The following is a 23,107-nucleotide window of genomic DNA, read 5'->3' on the forward strand; positions in this document are numbered from 1 at the left end:
GTATAGATCAGGTGGGCCTAGACCATACAGCAGTGGGCCCTACCTCCTGGACAAATGGTGTAGATAAAATGCTACGTCATGGTAGGCACCACAGAGTTGGCAAAACAGATGGATAGCTTGAATAAATCATATACATTCGAGGTGGGTCCTAGCAAAACAGATGGACGATGGGGATATAAAACATTTACCTCAGGGTGTGGCCACCGTCCAAAAGATCTGGACAGTGCAGATATAATAAATACTCAATGTGGATCCCACCCACACATGTGGGATGGGCCAGGTGGCTAAAACACTTACATCAAGGTGGGTCCCGCCCATCCAGAATGGACAGACGGTAAGGATAAAAACCCATATCTCGTGGGTATCACACCATCCAGATGGGCGATGTGAATAAAACATATACACTAAGGTGGGTCCACATACTAGGCCCACTAATGATCTGGATTTGCCTCATTCTCTATGTAATGCCATGAAATGATCTCTATCAAACGGCTAGATGGTATGGATGAAGCACATACATGCAGTGGGGTGCAGTGGGGTCCGCGCCATTTGGATAGTGGACGGAGTGATATACAATACATGCCTCAAGGTGGGTCCCATCCCACATGTGCAGCATGTGTGGGGTGGACCCCACATGAGCTGAAATGGATGAACGATGTGTATAAGCACATACATTAGATGAGGGCCCCACCATCCAAGGTTTGGACGGTGTGGCAAAACACTTGCATCAGAATAGTGCCACGTGTGCACTCAACATGTCAACAAGTGGGCCCCACATCCCTGCAAGGATGGGTGCTTTTCAACATACATCGCAATAACACCCCACTATCTAGCAGCTGCTGGATGGTGCAAGATTAGGCCATACATCAGTAGGCCCCACACGTGTGGATGCCACCAAGGTGGGTCCCACCCTATGTATGGACAGCACGGTTAACAATTACATCACGGTGGCCCTTGCACGGACGGTGTAGAAGAAATCCATACAGCATGGTGGGCTACTCCACCATCCAAGGATAGTGTGAATAAAATACATGCGTCCTGTTGGTGTCTCACGTCCATGGACTAGACGTGAGGTGTCTCGCATCCATCGTCCAGATGATGGATGGTCTGGATGGCGTGGATATAAAGCATACCTCATATGGGTCCCATACGTACACCAGGGGGGTGGTCCACACATGTGGACGGATGGACAGATAGTGTGGATGCAGAATACAAACATCCAAGGTGGGCCACGTCCCTACTGGACATCCGTTTGATGGACGGTCTAGGTACAAAACATATGTTATGCTGGGGTCCACGTCCAGCATTGTCTGGATGGTGGACAGCCAAGACAAAATACATACATCTCATGGGCCCCACGTATTGGGTAGCCATGGATACAACACATGCGTCAGTGGGCTCCACCGTCTCTGATGGACGGTGGGATAAAAATACATGCATCTGGTGGGTCCAGCACTATCCCAAGGTTACTCAACGGTGTGGATTCAACACACACAACTAGTGGGTCCCACGTCCAGCACCATCTTTCAAGGTGGGTCCACGTTCCAACACCAAAACGAAAGGAGAGAGAGAAATAGAGAAGAGGGAAAGATCGGTGGAAATGGGAGGGACCCCGCCACTACGGGCCCCTCTATACAACACATACATCAAGATGGGTCCGACATATGTGGGCCCTCAAATCTTAAATCAAGTAATAAAATCACCCACCTTCCAAACTACTCCTTTCACACTAGGGTGATCTAGCTAAAAGGAGAAAGAATCAATGGTTGAGATTGGATTTTAGAGGTTGGATGATGGGGTATGAAGCTTCATGGTGGGTGGAAAAATGGAGGAAAGCTTGGATGTTAGGAGTTCTTGAGAATGAAAGAGAGATGAGAGAGAGGTTGTAAGAGAGAGAGAGGGATGAGTGAGAGATGGGTGATGGGTGATGGATGTGTACTTGGTTGTAAGAGAGAGTTGACCTTAGGTGAGAGAGGGATGGGTGTTGGTACTTGACATGATGTGATATGGTACTTGATTGATTGATGGGACATTTCTCTAGGGTTTTGCAACGCGTGGCGTTTTCCTTGAAGTGAACGTGGGCCCACATATCCTGTCCCGGGTATCGCCTCGGCGTGCGAGATGCGCCATCGGAAGCGTGGTGATGGCACGGTCACTAGCGTACAAGTCTCAGGTTGAGCCAACTCTGGAATCCGGGATACGACTCAGGGTCGCGCGCAAACGTCGGTTATAGGTCCCAGGTTGCTAGAATTCGACCAGGAGGACTGTAGGAGTATACGGAACGATATGAAGTAGGATATGGGTCTTACACCACACGTGTGACACGTGTGGGTAGGTGGGACCCACCTTAATTTATGTATTTTTTCTCCACACCGTCCATCTGGATGGTGTGCTGAGTGAGACGCACCATGATGTATGTTTTTCTCTACGCCGTCTAACTATTTTTCATCCACATCATCCACTATCTAGGATGGTGGGACCCACCTCTTATGCTGTATGTGGGGCCTTGCACGATGTATGTGTGTCTCCCACACCGTCCACATGTGGACATGGGGCCCACACTCGATGTATGTATTGTATATCTACACCGTCCAGCGGTCTGGACGGTGGGGACCACTATATATACAGCTACTGTAATTAATGTTAGCAAGTTCTGTGGAGCCCACCATGAGAATTGTGTTATATCCCAACCATCCATCTAGACGGTGGGGACCATCCTCTTAAGGCTGTTGTCTGACGTCAGCAAGCAGTGGGTCTGGTCATGAGGTCTGTGTTACATCCAGACCGTCCGTCCATTTGTATGGACATCAGCAAGTCTGGGTCTGATCATGAGGTATGTGGTATATCCCAACCGTCCATCTATTTTGGCAACGGATGGGCCTATCTTGATGTATGTATTCTGTATCCTTACCGTCCATCTCTGGACAGTGCTGCATGGATCCCACCTTGTTTGTATGTATTCTATAGCCACACCATCCGTCCATTTCCTGGACATGAGCCCACCATGCTGTATGTGTTTCAGCTGCGCCGACCGTCCATTTTCTGGATGTGGACCCCATCGTAATGTATGTATTCTATCTGCATCGTCGAGCAGCAATGGGGTCCACCCGATGTATTTCATCCATGAGGTCTAGTGGTAGCAGGTCTATTATGATGTATTTTATCCATGTTGCCCAACAGATGTGGACCCCGCCGTGATGCATTTTATCTACATCGTCCAGATTTGTGGGACCCCACCTTGATATGTGTATTGTAAGGACACTATCCATCTATTTTTCTGGACTATAGGGGTTGACCTGTAAAGCCCACCTTGATGTATATGTTATGCATGTTGTCATTCCATTTTGCTAAATCATAGGCTGCTCCATTAGGCCCAATATGATATTTGTGTGGTCGATGAATGAGGCCCAATGTGATGTAATTATGGCCCATATGTGAGGCCCAATCTGATAAATATGAGGGCCATTTGATGAGGCCTGATGTGTTATATTTGGGGCTCATGAGATGTAGTCCACTTGATATATATGAGGCCCATGTGATGCGGCCCACTTGATGTATATAAGGCCCATTGTTGTGGCCCATCTTGATGTATATGAGGCCCATTGTTGTGGCCCATGTGATGCGGCCCACTTAATGTATAAGAGGCCCATTGTTGTGGCCCATTGTGATGTATATGAGGCCCTGAGATGTGGCCCATTGTGATGTATATGCAGCCCATATTTGAGGCTCAGTATGATGTGTATTAGGCCCATGAGGTGTAGCCCATCACGATGTGTAAGGCCCATGTAATATGGCTCATTGTGATATATATTGGGCTCTTCTGTGAGGCCCATTATGTAGTATGTGAGGCCCTCATGTGAGGCCATGGGCCCTACTATCTGTTTGGCCCCATGAGGGCCAATCCTTGTGAGCAATGTTAGTTGAATGTCTACATTGATGGGCAATGATGGTTAAATGTCCACATTGTGACCTTCCCTTAGGCCTCGTTAGGCCCATTCTTGATATGAGTAGGTCGTCTAGGTCCATCCTTGACATGAGGAGAGTACATCATCATCATATAACATGCTTAGTATAGCTCCATGATCCATGCCCATACGCATCATATGTATACTTGATATGAGGAGTGATTGATCATAGCACATGCCATTGGGTGGATTATTATGAGACTCCCTGAGAGATGGAGTTGCCCCACATGAGTGGGCGGTATGCGCAGGTTTGATGCATGACTAGATGGTATGCCTCATGCATCTCACATTTTGGGATATGACTACTGTATGCCCTAGCGATATCAGGGCCGTAGCCTCCACAGGTATATTGTGGATAGCTAGATGGGACACCGAAAATCTTTTTCTACATGGGGTGCTATAGATGTCCCTAGGTGAAAGTCCCTAAACCTTCATGGCTAGGAGATGCTCCAACGTCTAGACCGAGTGGATACATGAGCGCTCGAGTGCCGAATACCAGTAGGCCGCATCTCCCACTGTGTCATGGTCAGTTGGAAGGGGATGTGGCATTATCCACCTGAGTGAGGGGCTGTAAGCTAGGCTAAGTTTAGCCAACTCACAAATAGGTTCGTTATCAATGAGCGGCGTAGGCATTGGTATACTGCTGGCAGGCAGATAGTGTGGTCTCTTCCACTAGCTAGGCTATGAGGCTAAGGAGGCGGCAGTCAGTGTGGAGTGTACTAGACCCTGGTGATGATCCTAAAGATGTACAGTACTGATATGTGGACTTATTGAGCAGGAGTTGTATACTCATTATTTTACTCATTCATTCATTCATTTACTATCCACTCGAGCTGGTGGTGCGCAACTAATTGTTATGTGTACCTTCGTAACGGTCGAGATTTTGGTTGGGGCGTGCAACCAACCTAAGATCAAGAGTTTACCACATTGAGTTTGGCTATCCAAATTTAGGTGTGAGACTGGTTTGGATAGAAGTCCCTTAAGATGGACCCCATAGCCTGCGATACTACGTACTATCATTCTAACTTCACACTCCAGCTTGGTCATTTCATTCACACCACTATTGCATTACATCTGCGGCATATGGCATTTTAGGTTGCTATATTTCTACATTTATATGGCCTAGATGAGGTTGATCGTATTTGTGGACTCATCAGGATTTGCATATTACATTATATCCTTAGTATATGATAATTAGCTCAAAATGTCTTCGCATTATATAGCTTATCCACATTATTTCTTCAGTATATGATATTGGCTTATTATGTTTTTGCATCGCATAGGTTGGATAAGGCTGATGCTATTTATGGATTTACTGGTATGTTTCCGCATTGCTTTGATATTGCATACTGACACTAACCTTGCGCACACACTTACACCACCCTCTAAGCTTTCTATAAGCTCACGCATGATAGATGCGTGTAGGTGGCGTTAGGTCACAGCAGTGTTGAGCTTGGAGCATGCAGCTGTCTGCTGGAGCTTTAATTTTTTATATATGTATTTTCCTTTCAGCACTGTATTCAAATGTTTATATTAGTGGATATGCGATGATGATGTTGTCTTTGTAATTTGGGTAAACTTGTGGTTATGCTTCTTACGAGATAAATGTACATTGAAAAATCCTTCTTGTAGGATCGAAGGATATGAATCTAGCGTATGGGTGCTGGGAGTCGAGAATGGGGTATTACGGAGGCTGTCAGCGCCGAATTTGGTGATCGAGAATTTTGTGAACTTGATTTTCGTGTTTGGGGCATGAAAGAATTACTTCCAAATCCTCATAACTCTCATCCATTAATGATTAGATCCATGAGAAGTTCAGAGATCTGACAAATCTCCTCTTACGAATGGGATAAGATAGGACTTTGATTCTAGTTGTGTCCTTGAATCATGTAAGATAGCTTCCCAATTGCTATAAGTGGATCCTTAGCACCCTAGTTCCCACCTTTAAATTTATTAGTTCTAATTATTTAATTCACAATTACTCTCTCTACAACTTCAGAATTAGGTTTACATTTTCTTCTAGATCTAGTTCTAGTTAATTTCAGAAGACACATAAGTTCGGTCATTGTGGATTCGACTTCGGTCTCACTGAGATTATTACTGCATCGCGACTCTACACTTGGGGTTGTGAACAAGTTTTTGGCATCGTTGCCAGGGATTGATGGTTGGGTTTTTCTGAGATTACCTGGTTTTGGAATTAGTATAAGATTATGGTTTTTTTAGTTTCTATTTTTTGGATTAGAGTTTTCTAAATTATTTTAGAAACCAACTTAGTTTTCTATTTCTAGGTTTAGAAACTTTCCTAATTTTTTTTAGAAACTTTCCTTTTCTATTTTTCTTAGATCTACTTTCTAATTCTAGGTTTATAATTTTTCTTAATTTGATTTTAGGAACTAACTCCTCTATTTAGAAACTTTCTATTTTCTGTTTTTAGAAAAAAAATCCTTTTTTTAAAAATTTAAGAAACTAGGTTACTTTTTTTTTTAGAAACTAACTCATCTTTCTATTTTTGTTTTTAAAAACTTTCAAATTTTAGAATTTCTGTTTTTAAAAACTGACTTGTTTTGTTTTATTTTGTAGAACCTCAACCCAATCTAGAAACAGAATGTGAGGAAAGCGATCCCATTCCAAGTGTGTACTACACTGAATTGGAAGATGATGAGTATTGGGATGACAATCATGAATGTATAGCTCAAATTTCCCTAGATTCAATATCAAGTTTAGCCCATATCAATGATCAAGAGGTTCAGGAAGTTGTCGACCATAGTGATCTACTCCACCTATCTGACATGACTGATTGAAATGTGGAGGATGAACCACTTTCAACTAATCCTTCTAACTTTTATGAAATATGTTTAGACCACTCCCATGAATTGAAGGATGATATGATTTAGGAGATGGACCAATTGCTCGATATGACTTTGGAATTTGAAACCATCCAATTGAGGCCACCATCTGAGTTGTCAACCCTTGACAATACAATGCCTTTACTGAGTAGTACCGATGAACAGAGTCTTCACATCAATTCTTCGCCTGTTGATTTTCAATCTACCTATGTAAGGCAAGACAAGATACATCCAGTGATGATTTATTCTCACCGTGATGAAGAGCAAGAGATCCTGCTTTCATCCACTTCAAGAGATGATGGAATCCTTGGCTAAATCATCACAAACTTCTATGTGGAAAATGAGTCACTTTCAACTGAATTTTCCAACTCTTTAGACGATTGCTTGACACACTTTGTAGATTCAAATGACCCGATAATACAAGAAATAGTAGATGCCTTGCAAGACAATACCTCGGTAGTTGTCACGGACCAAGAGAACTCTTATTTTAAAGTCGCTCCTTCCCCAGATCCTAAATGTTTACCATTAAAGGAGGAGCTAAAAATTGAACTAGAGTCTGAAACTTCGGAATGTGTAAAGACTACATCACTTTCTGAGAATTTTTCTAAATTTCACCTATGTATAGTCTCTGATTCACCATGTTATGCTAACATTAAAACTTTTGCTATCACAGGTGAATCGTATATACTTTGGACACCTCAGGAGATTAAAAGGAAACTTTATGCTAAGGTTCATAAATTTCTCTAGAAATTCATGCTCCAGGGTATCCAAGCCTATTGCAAAAAGGGCTTTTGGATGATCTTGTTGAGAAACCTATTGAGAAATTTATCAAGTTATTGGCCAGAGGAGGAACCTTGCAGCATGACTGAGTAGCTTTTTCCCTTGCTTTCCTAGTATAAGATTAGTTTATTGCTTCCATAAAATTTAGGATAGTTTACTTTTAGCTATTTTAGTTTACTTTCAGCGGTTTTAGGATAGTTTGTTTATTATCTGTTGAGTCCTCTTACTAACCCATCTTCAGTTTGAGACCCTAGGAAACGCCTCTAGATTCCTTCATTAGGTATTACTTTTCCATCACTTCTCCTTTACTTTCATTGTCTCATGTGCATTGCATGCTTATATCTTTTACATTGTGGATAATATAAATTTTAGGTTGAGGGGGTGTGGATTAGGTAAGCTAATCAGTGTTTTCTTAGTCTTTGAACAAAAATTATGAAATTTTTTCTAAAAATTTTGTAAATTCGAGTGATTTTGAAGTTCATCCATGATTCAGAAGTATAAGATACTTAATGTTGGTGATTTATTACTCCTGGATTCAGTTACTTGTTAGATTTTATAGTTAAGTTCGAATTATTAATCCATGATTAAAAGTTTTAAACATTGATTGAGTCATGATTTCACTTGTCACATTTAACTTTCACATTAAGGTGTCAGTTTGATACAGAATTGTTAACTTGGTGATTATTAAGCATGAAAGAAACCAACTTAAGGAATTTATTCATCATGTTCGATGAGAAGAGTTGAAAAAAAAAGAATACCCAGCTAAAAAATAGTTGTCGTCGAAAACGGCTACCTATTAAAGATATTTAAAAAGATTGACATAGTGTGAAAGCCTTCGATGGAAAAAATCAGAAGCTGGAAGAATAAAAGTGCTGAATTGTAAGGCAAGTTTTTGTTATCCTGTATGCTCTTTTGATTATCAATGTTATCATGGAAATTGAGAATTGGATCTTTGATTATGATAAGTTTAGACTTCACTATGCACCCATGGAACTAAATGTTTAGGATTGTTCTAATTGGAGGATTAATGTTTTGAACTTAAGTATGAGATTTACCGTGTGCTAGAGTTTAGAAGGAAATATTTCTCAATATTAATGTATCCTAGATTTCTATGAAATGGATTGTCTTTAGAACCGCTTGAGCTTATGGAAATTGTACAGTGTTTTTTTTAATATCTTTTGTATGTTTTGCTCAGGACTAGCAAAATGCTAGTTGAGGGGTGTGTTGAGACTCAAATATTGCATATTTTCCCCCAGTTATCTGTTGGTTTTATGAACATGATACTGCTTAATGTCCTATTTTACTTATGTTTGTGTTGCAACATGAATTTAAGAGCTTGGATTAAAAAAGGATGATAAAAGCATGGATTTAATACTCAAGAATCACCAAGCCAAAGATTGGATCTTAGAAGACCAAGAATGAAGACTTCACATGCCAAAGATACAAGAAAACCAAGTCAAGAATGAAGAGAATTGAAGTTTTGAAGTGAATTTCTTTGATACTCGACTAGTCCTGGCTCCTTCTCGACTAGTTGAGGCTCCTGCTCGACTAGTCCTGGCTCCTACTTTACTAGTCCAAGAATCCTCAACTTGAGCTCCAGCAACATGAATTTCTTAATTCCCATCACCCTCGACCAGTCGAAGGTTGTCCTCGACTAGTCTAGGGTTACGTAAATTTTGTGCAGATTATGTAAATTTGAGGTGATTTTCAGAAATTTCCAACTCGGTGCAAAAGGAGGTGATGCACAACTATAAATAGGAATCCCCAGGGCATCCCTAGGCATCTTCTAGGGTAGGAGGAGTGGAGCAAAAGGGTGGAGCCGCCGTCTAGGAGTTTTTCTTTTTCTTCTTTAGTTGATCTTTTTGTTTTGTTTAAGAGTCTTTAGTTCAATCATGTCTACGGTTGGCTAAACCTCTTAGCTAGGGCTAAGAGGTGAAGCTTATAGCATGTTTGGGATGTTTGCTTTATTTTGATTCATGTTTTGTTAAACTCTCTTGGATTATAGTTTGATTATGAAGGAATATTTTTAGTTTTTAATGGTTTATTGTAACAAATTATAATAGATCTGTGATAGCTTGAGATATCTTCTTTTCCTGAATTGAGATTGTGAAATTAGTAAGTCCTATTGTTCACCATCGTCCCTTGGGTATGGTAGGATGATGAAATCCTTCCTAACCTTCACAATTCTCTTATGATTGGTTATGGGATTGATAAATCCTATTATTTTCCTTGTCACCTGGGCATGGTTAGGTGATGAAATCACTTCCAAATCCTCACAACTCTCATCCATTGATGATTAGATCCATGAGAAGTTCAAAAATCTGACAAATCTCTTCTTTCCAATTGGATAAGATAGGACTCTGATTCCAGTTGTGTCATTGAATCATGCACTTTAGCTTCCCAATTGCTACAAGTGGATCCTTGGCACCCTAGTTCCCACCTTTAAATTTATTAGTTCTAATTATTTAATTCACAATTACTCTCTCTATAACTTCATAATTAGGTTTACATCTTCTAGTTCTAGTTCTAGTTACTTTCAGAAGACACACAAGTTCAGTCCCTGTAGATTCGACCTTAGTCTCACCGAGATTATTACTGCATCGCGACCCTACACTTGGGATTGTGAACAATCTAAATGAAAAAAAACAAGTTATGATTTTGAAGCATTCAATTTTTACATTATTAACACCGGAATTCTCGGGCACAAGTATGTAATTGGCCTGTGAAAATTCAAGATGCTACAAGTAGCAACCTAAGAGTTTATATAAAGAGGAATCCAACGGTAAAAAAAAGGGAAGAAATCTGCTCTTATCAATGTCATCGATATATGCACCAAAGTTTTTCAAATAGGTGCGGGGCAGATTCTGCCCAATGCCATTGAGCATACTTTGACCCTATCGAAGAGGTCTTCGATGTCGTCGAGACATACTTTGATTCCATCGAGATTTTCTTTGTAAGGATCTCTTTTGTTATTGGATAGATTTGTCCCCTTTTTTATGTAATCGAACAGACCTTTTATGCCATCGAAATTTGAATTTCGATATCATCGAACTATCTTCGATGCAATAAAAAAATATTGGATTTTTCTAGAAAGCTTGCTGGACAATCCGGTCCTTATATCGATGCAATCAAACCAAATTTGATGCCATCAATAACTTACTCTTGATGCTATTGAAGGATGTTCGATTACATCGAAGAACACTTAGAGTATGTTAAAAAGTAGAGGGAAAAAGCCCAAGGTTGATTTAATCAAAGTGGGTTCAATATAATCGACAATACCCAGCATATGTTTAGTTTGTTGCTGGACTATTTGGGCTTGGTTTCAATGCAATCGAAACATGTTCGATGCCATTGAAATTGTCCTTGATTGCATATCAATGCAATCATTAGGACATTGAGTTTAGCTGTATTTAGCTCATTTTCCTCCAATTCTTAAAGTACAAAACCAAGCAAACCAAAGGATATTCAGAAGCAATTTTAGGTAAGTTAGGCTCTTTTATTTTGGGGTATATACCTGATTAGGGTTCGTTTGGGTAGACAGGGCTTAGTTTTCCTTTTAAGCTCATTCGTATATCTTCACCTTGATAAGTCTTGAACTTGTAGTCTTCAATTTGGGGCTCACTTTGACAGATAGACTTATCATTCACGTATATTGACAAACAAGGGCACTTTCACACGCAAATCTATCCAGATTGCACGTAGCTCACTCTGATTGGCTTTCGCAGGAATTGGCGACAATAGGCACAAAAATTACTTCCCCCCACAACATTTCACCTTTAGAAAAAGGTGAAAGCGACGTGTGACCCCTCATTAATGCAACAGTCTTTCCATACATGTGGGAATGTTGTGGTAATCATCTTTGGCCAATACATCCCTACACATCAGCCATAACCACCATTTTTTAAAATAAGAGCTAAACCCGTTGTGACACGTGTACCTGCATTATACAAAGTAAAATGTTAATGATGTCGTAATAAATGCACCATTGCCTCGGCTGATATAAGCGCCGTTTAGACATTCTTTCATCCCACGCTTCTTTCTTCCTCAAAACATTCCAACTCCTTTCTCATTCTCATACTCTGCCAATGGCTGCCTCATCCTCTTCTTCCTCGTATTTTCATCAGGATGAAATAGTTACTGTAATAGATGCCCTATTTGAAAAATACTCTAATGAGATAGTCTTCAAATCACGTATTAGAGACTATTATTATATGGGACCAGCATTCTTCCCTACGACTAATGCTGATGAAGTTAGGATGATGGATCCCCTGTTCCCTATCTGTCCAGGCAAGACTTTACTGATTCAGTCCGAATACATCCCCAAACCCACCAGCTATCTGAAGAATCCTCTTTCCTGGCCAAGACCATTGTTGGAATCGGACGTTTGTTTCACTCGCGTCTCATCTCAATATGAGGCAACATAGATGAATTTTGGCATTTATGAATGCATCAAACTCTCCATCTAGGATTATCCATCAGACCCTGCCCTTCACATAGCAGCTTCGACATTTTGGAGCCCATTCACCAACACATTCTTCTTCGGATGCGACCTTATGAGTCCAACAATTTTGGATGTTGTAGCTTTGACTCAACTTCTTCCTTTCAGTGAGGCCATCTTCTCGGGTTTCGCTTAGAAAGAACCTAAACGTTTCACAAATAAAGCCATTAAGGCCTATTCTCAATTCATACAAACGTACTGTTAACATGGAGGCCCGATCGATTATGAGAAACATACAACCTTTCTGCTACTCTAAATTTGCTAACATTTACTCTGTGTGAATGCTCTATTGATCATGGACAAATACGTTCAACTGGCTGAGGTGCTTGCATAGGGTTGAAAGCTCGCTTTAACACCTTTTGTACTCAGCCACCTATATAGATGTATTTTGGAGATCACCACCAAAGGTTTGTATCTTGGAGGAGGACCACTATGGCTTTTTTAGATGTGGATCCATGAATATTTCCATCATTTTCTTGTACATGCTCCCCTTAATTTTGATGTTGTTTATTCTTCATATGGTGAATGCATCATCTATTCTCGATAGGAGATCCATACATTTTTCATCTATATGGACTCCTTATTCTTTTCTCTGAACAAGGGTAAATGGAGTCGGTCGTTTACTCCCTTTTATGATAGAGAATTCGACCCATCTTGGTTCGCTGGCCGATATGAGAATGAAGACAATCAGGAGGCATCTTAGATACATATTGCTTCAAAGATTTACCTCATTTGTAGGGATCCCCCCTATGACAGCACGATTGAGACTGATAAGAATGCCAAGGCTAGAATCGAGCGGTACTGTTCAAACGTACTCGCTCGTCAGTTTGGTCTACTCCAGTGCATTCCTTGTCCATTCATTCAGACAACTTGGAACCAACCTCCATTCACTTGGCCGATTGCTGATCGAATCAATCTTTATCATTCTCTCAACTTTACTTTTCAATTAGCTAGTGTGACTCTCGATCTTCCCTTTTACCTGAATCAACATCAAGTAATGCATACTTTCACCACTTAGCGGGAGCTCATTACAAAAAACTGATCAGTAAGTCTCCTCGAGCTATCAAGCCCAAATTTCATCTTCTATAGAGCTTTGATGAAAGAAAATAGTATCACCTTAATTGGCTACAACTCCTAGCCGAAAATCGAATAAGTCGAAGACCAAATCGTCCACTATCTCCTCCTTGAAAGCTTCACTGACCAAAACAAATCCTCAACCAAAGTAGAAAAAAGGTGTGGTGAAGGCACCTGTCACCCCACATCTCCACCAACTTGACCACCTCTATTAGCTTCAAAGAGGATGCCTAACTTAGGAACTCCTCTTGGCTCACCTCCTAAGCCTCTTACTTTAGTCTTCAAGTGCTTCGATCCACCCCCTCAGCTAACCATAATGAATTGTTCATTGTTGACTTCATCTAAGGGACGATGACAATCATGTACTTCCTCAACTGAGGAAGTGTCTTCATTTGAAAAATACTTCAAAACCAAAAATTAACCAGGGCTCTTCTTTAAAGACTATTCTGAAAAAATGTACAAGGTCTGAAACATCACCAAGAAGCTCATTATAATAAATGTTGGAATAAATGGTGGTAGGATTGGAAAACATTAAACAATCCCGATCTTCCGTTTGATGAAAAATATTGAAAGATGAGATATCGATGTCCTAGAGGGGGGTGAATAGGACAATACCAAATACTTCAAAATAAAGTGGAATAAATAATCTCAATCGCCTAAAGTATTGAAATATGATTCCAAATAATTCGTAGGACAACCTTGAAAGCACCCTGGTTTGTTAATTAGCATGAGTGTTGAGTCAGCAAGTCAAGTGAGCCCCATAGGAAGATCATTCAAGCGTCTGCCTCAACTGGATATGTGCCCCGAACTCGTCAAAGGTAAACACAGGTATATAAATGGATAGAACAACATAGGGTTAAAGTATGAAAACTATTTTACAAATCAAGAATATTTTTAATTTTTCTACTTTTGTCAATTTATCGAGATCAGATTGATGAGATCAGACACCAGTTATCGATGTCCTCGACATGCCATCGATATCATCGAATTGAGGACCTCATGTGCCTAACAACCAACTTAATCTCTGGACAACATTATCGATGAATCGATGGAATAATCGATATCATCGACATTCAAATTTTGAGGTCATCAAGATGGCTCGATATAATCAAATTCTGGCTTGTTTCTGACAAGTAAGCTACTAAGGCAAATCATGCATTTTTCAATGACTCGAAGAGAAGATCGATATCCTCGGAATTCAAACGCCGATGATATCAATGGATCTTCGATGTTATCGAATTTGGTCCAAACCTATCTAGCAAGCTTTCAGGTAAATCCTCTTTAAATAATTCGAGGAATCAAGACTCCCTCGATACAATCGATATTCAAATATGGATCATATCGAATGTAGGTCATTTTCATCAAATTTGGACAATGGAATGTCAAGCGAGCTTATAGGAGAATCTTCTATAGAAGATCAACGACTTAAATTAGGTATTGATATCATCGACATTTGAAATCCGATGACATTGTAGGAGGATCGATAATATCGAAGCCAACTGTCTCATATTTAGCTTGCTCTCTTAATTTTCATTGTCGAGAAATCGAACCATGGTTCGATGAAATCAGAGTTTGAAATCCGATGACATCGAAGCATGTTCGATATGATCGATTTATGTATAAGAGATTCAACTGTAATTGTAAGTAGAGTTCATATCATCGATCTCCCTCTATGTCTTCGAAAGTATACATTCGATGATATTAAAGATGGATCGATGATATCGAACTCTAGCATAAACTGATAACTTTATTATCGTTGGATCTCTTTGCCTATTTAAGGAGAGCTTGCTATTGGTTGTGGAAGTGAGAAAAACAGAGAGAGCCTTGAGAGAGTCTTACATATTATTTACCCTAAGCTCTTTTTCTCACGGGAGTTCATCCTCCAATCCACCCTCATCATTGATATTCAATAGAGTGGATTGGGGAATGAACTTCTACATTCAAGGATCATCTAGCTACCACCTTAATGGCAAATCATTGAGTTGAGATACCTTGAAAGCATGAATGCTTGGAATCACTCCGTCTTTAAAATAGGAAAACATTTAGTAAAGTAGGATTCCAACATATAACCTTGACCCAACTTGTCGCCATATATTAGAGCATCATCAGTTATGCGGTTCAAGGGAGCTGAAGATTCTTCATCATCAAAGGAGGAGATCTTCATCAACGTACTTAATGGGGCTCATCTACTTATCTATAAGTCATTAGAGTCCAGAGACCCTACTGATCATTCCATGTGTAGGATTAGATCACAAGTGATTCTCACCCCTTCAAGTCCTCATAGGAGGCCTTTGACGGGAGAATACGTATGGGTGTTGTGTGTTAACCCTTGCTCTTGGCGAGCAGAAACTTAAGTCCTTAGTGTAGGTCTTTGGCTTGTATGTTAACCTATGCTCTTGTGTAGGGCATAAACTCTAGGTTCCTTGTGTGGATCCTTTGCTCTTGTGTAGGGCATAAAACTTAGGTGCTATGTGTTTACCCTTACTCCTGTGTGGGGGATAAACTTGTGTCTCATGGAGACATGTTAGGTAACTTGTGTAAGTCCTAGAGTCAGCCTTGTGTAGGTTGTACTGGTTTGAGGTAAACCTGATTTGAAACCTCCTTTAGTGAGATCCGGTACACTCAAGGGTTGAGTGTGTCCGCCGGAAGTGGAATACACATGTAGCCGAACCACTATAAACGACTATGTTTGAGATTGATATTTTCACCTCACTATTTATGTTTACATTAAATGTTCTCATAAAGCATGCTCATATGATTATTTAGAACTGATAAGAATCACATCCCACACACACACGCAGTCGTATCCTTCATTCCTCATAGACTAAGCCTACATAGTGTTTAAATTTTGAATAGTCCTATGATTGGATCCTCTATTTGGCTTGGAAGCCATTAAAGTTAAATTAGGGTCATATTGATAGGAGTTTGATTAAATCAGGATTATAGGTGATTCTCACCCCTTCAAGTCCTCATAAGAGGCCTCCGACCGGAGAATACGTATGGGTGCTATGTGTTGACCCTTGCTCTTATCGAGCATAAACTTAGGTCCGTAGTGTAGGTCCTTGGCCTGTGTGGCCTAAAACTTAGGTGTTGTGTGTTGACCTTTGCTCTTGTGTAGGGCATAAACTCTAAGTTCTTTGTGTGGATTCTTTTCTCTTGTGTAGGGCATAAAATCTGGGTGTTGTGTGTTGACCCTTACTCTTGACGAGAATAAACTTAGGTCCTTAGTATAGGTCCTTAGCCTGTGTGGCTTAAAACTTAGGTATTGAGTGTTGACCTTTGCTCTTATTAACGGCATAAACTCTAGGTTCCTTGTGTGGATCTTTTGCTCTTATGTAGGGTATAAAACCTGGGTGCTGTGTGTTGACCCTTTCTCCTGTGTGGGGAATAAACTTGTGTCTCATGGAGGCATGTTAGGTACCTTATGTAGGTCCTAGAGTCAGCCTTGCGTAAGTCGTACTAGTTTGAGGTAAACCTGATTTAAAACCTCCTTTAGTGAGTTCTGGTACACTTAAGGGTTATGTCCATCCGTCGGAAGTGGAGTAGGCACGTAGCCAAACCACTATAAACGACTGTGTTTGGGATTGATATTTTCGCCTTACTATTTGTGTTTACATTAAATGTTCTCTTAAAGCATGCTCACATGAATATTTAGAACTGATAAGAATCACATCCCACACACACACACAGTCGTATCCTTCATTCCTCATAGACTAAGCCTGCATACTGTTTAAATTCTAAATAGTCTTATGATTGGATCCTCTATTTAACTTGGAAGCCATTGTAGTTAAATTGGGGTCATATTGATAGGAGTTTGATTAAATAAGGATTTTGTCAATAGGATTTTGAATCATCATAAAATTTTTATAAATTCCTATTCACCCCCCTCTAGGACACTTTGACATATTCCTACTTCGACTAAAGCGGTCTTTACCGCAATTTCAAACCTTTACCTAGTATTTTAGGTAGGACAACCTTATATCATGATGTCTTTGAAATCAATCTTTCAAACTAGCAAGAGAAGATAAAATAAATACATCATTCACCAAAAAAATGAAATAAATATAACATTCACCACAAATAATGAAATAAGCAATCACCACAAAGGCACAAGGGGTTATAGTGGTTCGATGCTAAAACCCACACCTGCTCTACTCACAAAATTACTACCCTAGTAATTTTGGATTTCATTATACCAAGGTTTTCATAGGTTCACCTTAACAACCTCTTATAGTTCTTACAAGTTTCACGGACTATCACAATCAAAACCCTTTTTTTTAAATTTTCACGGGCTATCATAAATCAACCCACAAATATTTCCATGCTATCTTAGAAAAACCCAAATAAAATAAAGTAATTGACAATATACTTATTTTCAAATGATGATTCGAAGATGTAGTCGAAGTTTGAAGCAACGATCTTCTTTCTTGAGTGAAGAGGAGGCAGTATATGATTAATTAGAAAGAATATAGGGATTTAATGTATTTTAAGGAATATAAACCCTAATGTTGCAAATTCAATTCTCTATTTCTCAAGTATAGATTACTCTCTAAAATGTATTTGAGATCATTTTGAGTAAGGGAATTGAATAAGCTAAATGAAATTTATAATTACATAAAAAATAGCTTGATGAGGACCTGAGCTTCTCTCTTACTTGTAGAATGTTTTTGAGTGAATTTCATTATAGAATGGAATGAGAGAAGATCCCTATTTATAGCCAAATGATTTGGAAATTCGTTTAGCCTAAGAATAGGTTCGGCTAGCTATATTTCAATGATTCCATTCGAACAGCCATTGGATTGCGTGGGATAAGATTTATTCAAAATTTGGATGGCCGAATCTTCAATTCACTTAGCCGAATTCCCTCGAAAATCTGAGAATTCTTTGCTGAAAAAGGACCAGAACTTTTCTTCGGCTGGCTGAACATCAAGTTAGGCTAGCTAAATTTGTAATTTTTTTTTTAAAAAATTCAAATATGAAAAATTGTCTGAACCTGAATTAGATTAGCCGAAGTAAGTTAAGCTAGCCGTTATATTGAAGTTAACCCATTTTAAACATATTTCAAAGGCACCTAACCTAAGGTCTTTCTAAGTTCATACTACCTGGTAGTTGGCCTATACATAAATATTCTAATATTGATAAACTTGAAACTAAGCGACGTCGTTTAAGTCTTGAGATGTTGAGCAAATCTTCACGAGATGTAGTGTACTTGCGATTTGACTAGTACTTTGTCTACAAAATTTGACAACTCCATGTGTGCTACAAATATAAGCATTTACAATCTCATCCTTTATCAATTTTGTGACAAAATACATATACATCATACACAACACATTATACCATTCATACACATCAAATAATCGCCAATCATGATCTCAACCATAAAAAATGAAGCCCTAGTTCAAATGTAGATTCAACAATCATTTGTATTCCACCTATAGGTTCAACAATCATCTGTACACCACCTGTAGCTCCCCCTGAGAATTATATCAAGTACTCTGCCATCCTAATATATTCTCAAGTATATTCACAAGCATAAGCATAGATTGATTTAACAATTTCTTAAGATCACATATGTATATAATCTATTTCTCCCCCTTTTTGTCACAAGTTGACAAAGGAATAATTCATAATATAGATGCATTATCAGTAAGAAATGTAAGAAGGTTATCGATGTAGGTCAAAAGGACCATACTATCATATAAAAGTAGCAAACATTGTATAAAATAGTGTATCAAGTGCCATATCAAATCATACCAAACCATCAGAATATTAAGTTATTACAGATCCAACAAGCAATAACCATAAATAATCTCACTCCGACTCAGATGAGGATGGAGCAGGCATCGTAAGATTATTAATCCACAAACTCCTACTGAATCTATGAAGTACTTTTTAATGTACTTCATATTCGATTTCTGAGTTTGGAATAATGATTCTTGAGATACTTGCAAAGCATCCACTTTCTCTTCTAATGCTGACAACCTCTCATGAAATTGAGATGGGTGATAGTCTGAGTTAATCGCCTCTTCAGAACCTTCCAAGTTATTAAAAATATCATTCATGTTTATGTTTGCTTCCTATGGTTCTTCATGATTGCCTCTTTATTCAGGAAAGGGAGATAGCTGCATCATAGTTAGATTTGCATTATTGAAAGAAAGTTTGGATTTCAGTGCTTCAAACGAAGGAATTTGAACACGATATTATAATGCGAGTGAGACATGAGGTGTCTAAATGGAATTGAGCTATGTTTGGGATGCAGTCTATATTGAATAATCATATAACAGATTAAGGTAAACATATATGAACCCCTGTGGCAACAACATGAACAACTCTAAGCATAAAGGAAGTAAGATCGGTCTGTAAGTGCTATTGTTTCTATCCCTGTTTGTTGTCAAATTTGTAGTGCCAAAATCACTATTATACTCTATTATATATAACTTGCATAAGTGAAGCTTTCTCAAGGATCAACATTCATAAACAAGCTAAGCTCACAACAAGCAAAGCTCAAGATCTTGAATGAAAGAACTGCTCACAAGACTCAAGTTGAACAGAAAGTACAAGGCAAGACTCAAGCTGAAATCAAGACTCAAGTTGAAACTCAAGCTGATCTCAAGACTCAAGTTTAAACTCAAGCTGAACTCAAGACTCAAGCTGAAACTCAAGCCACTTTCAAGATTGAGCTATTTCAAGGTTTAATCTACATCAAGACTTCAAGGCTCATTCTTCATGGTCTCTTGTTTCAATGTCCATACTTCATGATTGAGGTTTGTTTGACCATAGGATGACCTTAGAAGTAGGTCATTTCGGATACATAAGCCGAATGTTATTTTACATGTGATTGGTCTGTTCTTCGACTAGTCCTAGGCCTTCTTCGACTAGTCCTAGACTTACTTCGACCAGTCTAAGAAATTCCTCGATCGATCGTAAGTTTGTTACAAATTTCGGATAAAATCAGTTAGGCTTCACTAGTCCAGGAATCTGTTCGACCGATCGTAGGAACAGTGTCGACGATCTTCGACTAGTCGTACAATCTACGACTCGAAGTCCGAACCTGCAGGACCTATGACCGATCGAAGGTAACCTACGACCCGATTGTAGGTGACCTACGACCCGATTGTAGGAGAGCTACGACCCGATCGTAGAAACTGTGCGAGCATATCCCGCCGAATTTTTCAAATATCATTAGAGCTTCGACTAGTCGAAGAGCATTCTAGACCATCGAAGACCCGATCTTCTCACCTATAAATAGTGCACGAATCTCGGAAGAAATCATCGATTTAATTAAAGTATTCACGACAATCTTCGTCGAACTTCGAGAGATAATTCCATGCTCCATCTAAGCTAAGTGTGCTTATTTAATATTCTCTTTCCTTAGCTTTATTTTAATTGATTTTGTTTCTTATATTCCAATCGATTTAATAAAGAGGAATTATTATTCCCTTTCTTTGGAATCAAAATCAATTAAGGCAAGCCCTATTTGGTTTAATTTAAAATCTATTAGAACTAGAACCATTGTAATCAAGTCATTGGACATTGAACTTGGACATTCAATCATCTACTTTGATTTGGTTCTACCGGTGCTACAACGAAGGAGATTTTCGGTATTTTACATATTGTAAATTCCTTTCTATTATTATGGTTTCTTTCAAGATTTGCCAGAAAAATCTTGTTATTTTGGTTATCTGAGGAAAGTCAGGAAAACTCAGAAGTGGGGTTTTTTTAATTGTGTAAGCCCACATACAAAGACACAATTGTAAGGGTTATGGGTGAACCTGGGAAAACCTATATTTAGTGAACGCTAATATCCCTGTGTGAGGATATTAGGAGTGGAGTAGCTTTTTGTGTGGCTGTTGTATAACAGTTGGTGAACACACAGGCGAACCACTATAAACCTTTGAGTTGTGGTTGATTGATTTATTCTTTTAATCTTTTAATTAATTTTTGTGGGATGTATGTATGGTGGTGAATGTTGTAATTATTTCAAGCTTTGTGAGAATGTTGTAATAGCTTAGAATTTACTTTCTGCTATTCCTTTATAAGCTTGTTTTTCAATTTCATTTGAAAGTTGTTCCAGCAAGGTTGCCCTGCCATTTTTATGGTGTATGGCTGTCCCTAGAACAATACATTTTTAATTACAAGTTATTTCATTTCAGTTTGTATTTAATTCTGTATTCCTCTTCGATTTGAGACTTGATACAAAGACCTTTCTAGAAATAAGGTTGTCCTACCATAAACTCTGTTTTTGGTGTAAGGTTGTCCTTAGAATAACATTTGTATCAACCTCTCAAGATCTGAATTTTGAGGTTGTTTTACTTTCCTGAATTGTTATTGAATTTGGCTATCATTTTCTTTATTATTCCGCTGTTATAATTTTTTATTTGGCATTGTCCTATTCACCCCCCCTCTAGGACATATAGCTTGGCCTTTTCAAGTGGTATCAGAGCCTAATAGCTCCTTTTTTAATTCTTGGATTTAATTCCTGAGCTAACGATTTAAGCTATTTAAGATGTCAAATTTTGATAGCCTTTCAGTCACTAGGCCTCCACCCTTTGATGGCTCCAACTATGCTTATTGGAAAGCCAGAATGAGGATCTTCCTCAAATCAATGGATGAAAATGTGTGGCAAGCCACAGTGACTGAATGGAATCCTCCTATCATGGAAGTTACTGGGGTTGATGGTTCAAAATCTGTGAAAACCACACCATATTACCAATGGACCACCCTTCAGAAAAGTGAGAGTAGTGCAAATGCTAAAGCACTAAATGCAATTACTTGCGCACTATCACCGGATGAGTTCAAAAGAATCATTTCTTGTGATACTGCAAAGCAAGCTTGGGATGTATTAGAAATGACACACGAGGGTACTACAATTGTCAAAAAATCTAAAGTCCAACTCCTCATAACCAGATTTGAAGAAATTCATATGGATGAAAATGAAATGTTTATGGACTTCTACACTAGATTGAATGACATTGTAAACTCAATGTGGGGTCTTGGCGATAAAATCCCAGAAAGTAAAGTGTGTGCAAAAATACTACGCTCACTTCCTGAACGGTTCAATTCTAAAGTAACCGCAATCCAGGAACTTCGTGATACGGATAATATGAGGGTTGAAGAACTAGTTGGTTCTCTACAAACCTACGAGTTAAACTTTAAAGCTCCTAAAGGTAAATCTATCGCGCTAAAATCTTCTAAATGTAATTCAGAAGAAAATTCTGATTCAGAAGATGATATGGCTCTTTTAGCTAAAAAATTTTACAAAATTTTCAAAAGCAAGAAAAGGGTTGATTTTCAAAAATCAAATGACAAAAAGAAGTTTAGACCCAAATTTCGAAAATCTTTGAAAGATAGTCAATGTTACAACTGTCAAGAATATGGGCACTTAGCAAATAAATGTCCTAAAAGGGACAAACCCAGGAAGAAGGGTATGTTGGCTACATGGGATGAATCATCTGATCCTGAAGGTTCTTCTGAATCAGAAGATTCTGAAACTGAGTCGGGCAATGAGATTAAAGCTCTTATGACTCTAGCCAAATTCACATTTTCAGATAATGACTCTACAAGTGAAGAAAATCTGAATAGTGAATGTGAAAATGAAGATGATCTTCAAGATGCTTACAATGCCCTATATAAGGAAAGTTGTAAAATTGCTGTCAAACTTAAACTTCAAAAAGAAAAGTTTTCTAAACTCAAAAATTGTTTTGATTCACTTGTCTTAGAAAAATCACAAATTTCAGATAGTTTTGAAAAATCAAAATGTGATTTGGAATTCAAAAACTCACTAATTGTTGATTTAAAATCTGAAATTGAGAATCTTAAAACTGAAGTATCTTCTCTTCTGAGTTTAAAGGACACATGGAAATATGCCCAAGGTGATCCAAAGTTAGAAAAACTTTTATCCGGATCAAGAAAATGTGGCGATCGATCCGGGTTGGGCTATG

This window comes from Magnolia sinica, chromosome 19 (genome assembly GCF_029962835.1).
Source record: "Magnolia sinica isolate HGM2019 chromosome 19, MsV1, whole genome shotgun sequence".
NCBI lineage: Eukaryota > Viridiplantae > Streptophyta > Magnoliopsida > Magnoliales > Magnoliaceae > Magnolia > Magnolia sinica.